A 7,026-nucleotide genomic window follows, 5' to 3' on the forward strand; every position below is an offset into this window, starting at 1 on the left:
CCACAATTAAAACCTGTACTTGTTCCAGATGACAGATTTCTTTGTCACCTATAGTCTGTCTGCCAGAGGGTTCAACACTGTCCCCTCAGTGACCTAGCTTATATCAACATGGCTGTGTGGACCTGGGTGCTGGTCTCTCAGGAACAAGTAACAGGTATAATAAGATGTTTCATCATCTGTTATTCCCTACAGGCTGGGTAATTGAGAGAGAAACACTGGCCTTTTTGAAACATAGCTTTTTTCCTTCCCTACCTTCTTGCCTAATATTATACTTACTGAGCAATAGTACAATGACTACACTGAGCACTCTTTACTTCCAGTTCACCAGATTTCATACAGGTATATTGTCTCCATCTCACAATTTACAAAGGCAACCACTCACGTTGCACACAAAGACATGCACATACAAATACTGTCACATTAAATATTTTTAGAAAATAAAGATTTATAAACACAGAAAACAGTATAATCATGGTGCTTAGAGAAAACTTGATTTTGCTGTCTCCTACGGGATTTCTAATATTCAAAAAACATATAGCTTATATGCAAATCGTTGTTCTGAATAGTGTAAATGCAACTGTTTTCACATTAATTTACTCATTCTTCTTTTGCTAGTCTCCTTTAGGTTTATAGGGAATGTTTATTTCATAAAATTTTGATATGATTATAGTTGTGCATGCATAATTTATCATAGCTAAGTTCTTATTTAAAATAAATTCTAAGAAATTAACTTTAAGAGCACATAAATGGGACTGAAATAAAGTCAATTTTGGCCTTTGTACCAAAGTGAGATGTTTATGATGTGTAATAACCACCATATATTATCATATATGTTATGATACATACATCCTGAGTTGTTTCTAATAAAACCATTGTTTGATACAGAAAAGGTAACCTGGAGGCAATAAGTAAAGTAGAGTCTTTTAACCATTTCCACTAAATTCAGAAGAGTTGCTCAAATTAAGTGTTCTTTCAATGTTCGGTAAAATTCACCTGTGAAGCTGTTGGGCACAGGATTTATGCAACTTTCAGTTCAGGCTAGAATTCTTTTTAAAAACTCTTATTTACTTACTACATATAATTCTAAGTGTTATGATAAAATATTGAGCATGATACAAGTGCATAGGAATAAGACAAAAACATATTCTAACACTTAAACTTCTGAATGAGCATGTTTATTATATTCATTGTTCAAAAAATGGAACCTTTGGAGATTTAGTTGAACTGACATGGGTGGAAGGTTTGCTTTGCCCTGATGTCTTACTGAGACTTATCAATGGAGAAGGAGACATAAAAAATTCTCTTGGAGAAAAATTAAAGTAAATACATTAATAGTCTCCCTTAGTGGGAGGACAAGATTATGATCAGCAATGACTGCCCCCTACATTTCATTTAGACACAATGATCAGTAACAAAAAATACCTAAAAAGGACACTGGTGAGCCAATAGAAATATATGTCAGAATGCCTAAAAATGGAACCACATTTTGACCCAGCAATTCCACTGCTGAGATTATACCCCAAGATCCCTGAAACAGCAATTCAAAAGAATTGATGCACTCCAAAGTTCATAGCAGCACAATTTACGTGAGCCAAGTGTTGGAGGCAAACTAAGTGTCTATCAGTAAATGAGTGGATCGAAATACTATGGAATATTTACACAATGGAATGCTACACATGAGAAGGAAAGCAGGAGCTCCTAATAAGGCTAAAATATGGGTAAATCTGGAGAGTATTATGCTAAGTGAAATAAGCCAGGTGGTGAAAGACCAATACCATAAAATCTCATCTATAAGTGGAATCTAACCAACAAAACAAACAAATGGGCAAAATAGAAGTAGAGAATAGGAAATAAAGAACAAACTGACAGTGACTGGAGGGTAGAAGGGAGGAGCATAAACAGAGGAAGAAGTGGAAGAAACAAGCAAAGGAACACAAATAGAGGACTCATGGTTATGAGGAATAGTGGTGCATTAAATGAGGAGTTGTTGGGCATGGGGTAGAGGGGAGCAAGAGGAAAAACAGTGAAAAAATTGTAACTGAAAAACAGTAAAAAATACCTAATCTTCTCAAGATCTTTAAATAAACACTTTGGGTCAATCAGAACATAACAGTTCAAACATAAGCAGTCAAACAACTGCTATTTTCAGGACATCTTTCACATCCTTATGCCTAAAACTGTAGATCAGTGGGTCTAACATCAGAATGACAACTGAGTAGAAAACAAAGGCCACTTTGTCTATGTCCATGGAGTGACTTGAGCTGGGTTGGAAATACATGAACAGGAGTGTCCAATAAAACATAGACTCATTGGTTAATTGGGAGGCACAGGTAGAGAAGTCTTTGTGTCTGCCCTTGGCTGATTTCCTTCTAAGGATGGTGGTTACCATGTAGCTTTAGGACAGGAGGAGAGTGACAATACTGAACCCCAGAACACAGCTACTGGGGTTTACAGCTACTTACAGCTACTTACAGCTACTGTAAGTGAACATGACTATCTCATTGATGGTTGTGTCTGAGGTGGAGAGGGCTAGTAAGGGTGGGAAGTCACAGAAAAAGAGATGGATGGCATTGGAGTTGCAGAATGACAAACGAATTGTGCAATAGGTAAAGATTGCAGAGACTTTGGATGTACACAATGGCCATTAGCTGGGTACAGACTCTACCAGACATGGCTGTTGCATGCAGAAGTGCATTACAAATGGCTACGTAATGGTCATACGCCATGACAGACAGCATGACACATTCCACATCTGCAAAGGTACCAAAAACGAACATCTGAACAGCAGGTAAATTATATGCAATCTTCTTTTGCTGAGATAAGAAATCAGCCAGCATCTTGGGGGAGACAGAGGAAGAGTAGCAGACAGCACTGAATGACAGATTGCTCAGAAAATAATACATGGGCATGTGGAGCTGGGGGTCCATTTTAATCAGCAGGATCATCCCTAGGTTGCCCATCACAGTGATGCCATAAACCAGCAGGAAGAGCACAAAGAGCACCTGCTGCACATCCTGCCTGCCAGAGAGCCCTAAGTGTATGAAGTCAGTAAAAAAGGTGCAGTTCTCAACAGCCATGAATCATGTCTGGAAATCCCTGGTTGTGGAGGAAGGAAATGGATGTATAATGATAACATCATCTATTTTATTAGTTAAATGGCAGATTATTTCTATTTTCAGCAATTAGAAAAATCAGTAAACAGTGGTAGAACTCCATGAGGAAATTTGACTCTCAGAAATACATGCTATATAATGTGAGTCAATAAAAGTTAATGATGATATCTCTTAAGTTTATATAGCACTCTACCAAGTTTGGGGCACAATTTTTATATGAAATCACGCTATTTCCATACCAACCTATGTAATATTTGTGATAGTTTTTGTTACCCCCTTCTTAAATATTAAGAAGTTGATGTTTTCATGACTGAGGCAATAGTTCTAAATTAATTGGTTCAGTAGCCACATCTTCTGATAAGATCGTTGCTGTTTTTCAGTACTGCAGAGATTATATTGTGTCCTGTAATTGAGAAACATAGTTAGTTGAGAGGTACAAATAATGGCTATGTTGTTTTGTTTTTCTTCACCCTTCAGTACACTTGTGGATGGGCAGAAATATGGTGGGTTTCTGGATATAAGATTCCCTTGTTCTTCTATTTTCTAGTAACCCCTCCTGTCCTTTCCAGTCTCAATAGTCAGGGATAGAGATAGTCTGTTATTCAGACCCCACTGGAGCAAGAAGGTGGTAGTTGCTGGAGAAGAGGCTGGAGGGTCTCCATGAGTGATAGTTACACTGTAATAGGCCTGCTCCCTCTGACAGCAGCTGTTGTTGAGCAGAGTTTCTGCAGAATATTTGGGACCTGACTGTAGGAAACCTGGTCAAGGGTGACAGAGAGGTAAGAAAGTGTTACTGTATTTCTCTGTGAGTAACTTTCCTCTAATTATCTAGAAACCACATGATGTATTCACCAACAGAACAGGTGTGTGTCGCCCTGGCTGCCATAGCTCAGTGGAATGAGCACGGGCTTGGGAACCACACAATTGTTGTTCGTTTCCCAGTCAGGGCACATGCCTGGTTTGCTGGCCAGTTCCCTTCAGGGGACTAATGAGGGGCAATCATACATTGATACTTCTCTCCTTCTCTCTTTTCCTTCCCCTCTAAAGATAAATAAATATAATCTCAAAAAAAGAACAGGTGCGTCAGTCACAGGATAAAAGTCCTCATCTATCCACAGTTCAGTAAATTTAAAAAATGATCATATTGAACTCTGCCCCCATTTTGCCCAAAATTGAAATGCTTATTTTTCATTATTGAAAGCATTTTATTTATGCTCAGTTCAAAGGTAGAGTATAAGATTGAGAAAGAATCACAAGTTAAAATTCTGGTGAGTTGTACACATTGAAATGCTTTTTCATTGTTGTTCAAGTACAGTTGTCTCCATTTCCCTCACATTACTCTCCCCTGCTCTACCCACCTCCCACTTTTCACTTTCTTTGCTCCCCACTATTGTCTTTGTCCATGGGTCCTTTATACATTGTCCTTGACTTAACTCTTACCCTTCTTTCCCCTATTATTTGCCTTCTCCCTCTCCATCCTCTCTGGTCACTGTCAGGTTGTTCTTTATTTCCATGTCACTGGTTCTACTTTGCTAGTTTGTTTCTTTTGTTGATTAGGTTCTGCTGATAGGTGAGACCATAGGTCTTTTACTGCTTTGCCCATTTCACTTAGCATAATACTCTCCAATTTTATCCATGCCATTGCAAAAGGTAAGAGTTCCTTTCTTTCTTTCTGCTGCATAGAGTTCCATTGTGTAAATACACCACAGATTTTTGATCCACTCATTTACTGATGGGCACTTAGGCTATTTCCAACTCTTGGATATTGTAAATTGTGGTGCTGTGAACATTGGGGTGTATAAGTTCTTTTGAATTACTGTTGCGGGATTCTTGGGATATAATCTCAGCAATGGAAATGCTTGGTTAAAAGGCAGTTCCATTTTTAGTTTTTGAAGGAAATTTCTCAGTGTTTTTTTAATTATTATTTTCCTTGAGTAGCTCTGCTATCTGCCTCTTTGCTTTAAAAAATTGGTCTTTGGAGGTCAATTGAGTTCTATAATTCACTGTTATAATTTACCCAATCAATATGTTATGTATGTCATATTTGACCTCTTCTGCTCTGTGAGAACGTAGTGACAGTGGAATTGAAGCTAGGGGTACAAAAAAAATCTGTTTAAGGATGTAGTGATCAGTGAGTGTGCAGTTCCCCAAACCCTTGGCATATACTCATTTTAATATCCGTTCTTGTAGAAAGATCTTTAAAAAAAAGATAATACTTCTTTTAAAAATATACAAAGTATAGGAAATGTAGAAGCTAAAGATCTTATATATTTGACCCATGGACATGAACTAAAGGCAGATGTGGGGGGGGGACACTGGTGGAAGGAGGTGTGAAGGGTGGAGGGGAAGAGAGGAGAGGAATGGAACAAGTATAACAACATAATAAATAAATAAACAAACAAGTAAATACAATGTCCATACTAAAAAATTTAAAAATATAAAAAGTACAGGTAAGAGATTAAAAATAAAATATCCTCCCACCTCCTAAATCTATGCTTACATTTTATTGTATGTCCTGCCATTTATGTATATGTCTTTAAAATATTAGATTGATAAAAGTATGTAAAATTTTGTATAACCTTTTATATCCTCTATAGGTTTCATAGCACAAATTCAGCCCAATTAAGATAAAAATTAGAGACATCTAAACAGAGACCAGACAATCAGTGAGTCCCTGCCCTGTTCCTGTGCACTGACTTCTGTGTTCCATCCAGTGCATATGCAGAAGGGATCGGCCCTGCCTCCCCACTGAGCTGGGTTATATCATCACCCTCGTGTCTGGTCCATGGGCATTGAATAGTCTCTCAGGAATGTGTGACAATATAATTAATTATATGTTTTACCATGTTTTTTTTTCTACAACATGCAGATGATTGACAAAGAACTACAGATTTAAACAAATGCTAGATGTGTTGAAAATCCACCTAAGTATTTTTCCACCAGCTAAACACAAGAGAGTGCTGTACCTGTGGGACTGAAGAGCTCTAACCATTGCCTTATTTCTCTGGGGTATATGTGGAGGAGGCAGAGTCCTCCTTGGTCACCTTCTTTAGATTCCTCTCCACACTAATTTTCCCCTCAGGTGCTCCCTGTCTTCAGAAGTGCTAGCTGCCTCAAGCAACCCTTCCTTCAAGCAGGATCCAAAGGTGATCTTCATAAACGTGGGAGCCCTTGTAGTGTAACTCCCACTCCCCATGACACCCAGAATATGGAGAGCAATGTATTATCAAAAAGTAGATCATTTAAATTCATTCCCAAAGGGTTTATATTCTAATAGATTCACTTTCTTTAACTATGTGTTTAAGGGGGAAGATTCACAACACAATTTAAGACTTCAGAGCAAACAAGAGAGAAAACTATTCTAATCTACAATGTTTCCCTGATATCACAGGTGCCCCACACACAGTACTGCACAGAGAACAGCCTTCTCAGAATCTCCTTCTCCCAGATAATGGCTGTTTGGCCCTGAGGCATGAATGGTTATCACAAAGTTCAGCCCCTGATGATGCCCTCAAGGAAAAGCAGTTGAGTGTGGCTTCCTGGTGCAGGAACAGGGAAAGTAGTGAATGAAGGCTACTAAAAGTACCTCTGATACGTAAGTGGGGTAGCACTTTCTGGTGACAAAAGATAATCATTTGATGAAATAGTTTATGGAAATTGTATTGTTAACTTTACATTAATATTTTGAAAATATGTGTATATAAGAAACTGTTAGAGATTTAGAATCTCTAATAAGTTTCATAGCATACTTTCAGTCCAATAAAGATGAAAATGAGAGGAATCTAAAACAAAAATTAGACAATGGACTACAATCTGATAGTAAATAGCCTTCACTTTTTGAAAATCCTTTTAAAGATATAGATATATTTTAAAATGCATGTCTCCAAGAGTTAAAATGTTTCTGCATCCAAGC

At 37.7% G+C, this 7,026-nt stretch overlaps 1 pseudogene; it reads right to left on the minus strand.

The window, feature by feature from the left end:
* Positions 1-2,128: 2,128 nt before the first annotated feature.
* Positions 2,129-3,077, minus strand: LOC118974575 (olfactory receptor 1020-like; annotated as a pseudogene).
* Positions 3,078-7,026: the final 3,949 nt, after the last annotated feature.

Source organism: Sturnira hondurensis, unplaced genomic scaffold (assembly GCF_014824575.4).
Source record: "Sturnira hondurensis isolate 20B ecotype Veracruz unplaced genomic scaffold, ASM1482457v3 Scaffold0019446, whole genome shotgun sequence".
NCBI lineage: Eukaryota > Metazoa > Chordata > Mammalia > Chiroptera > Phyllostomidae > Sturnira > Sturnira hondurensis.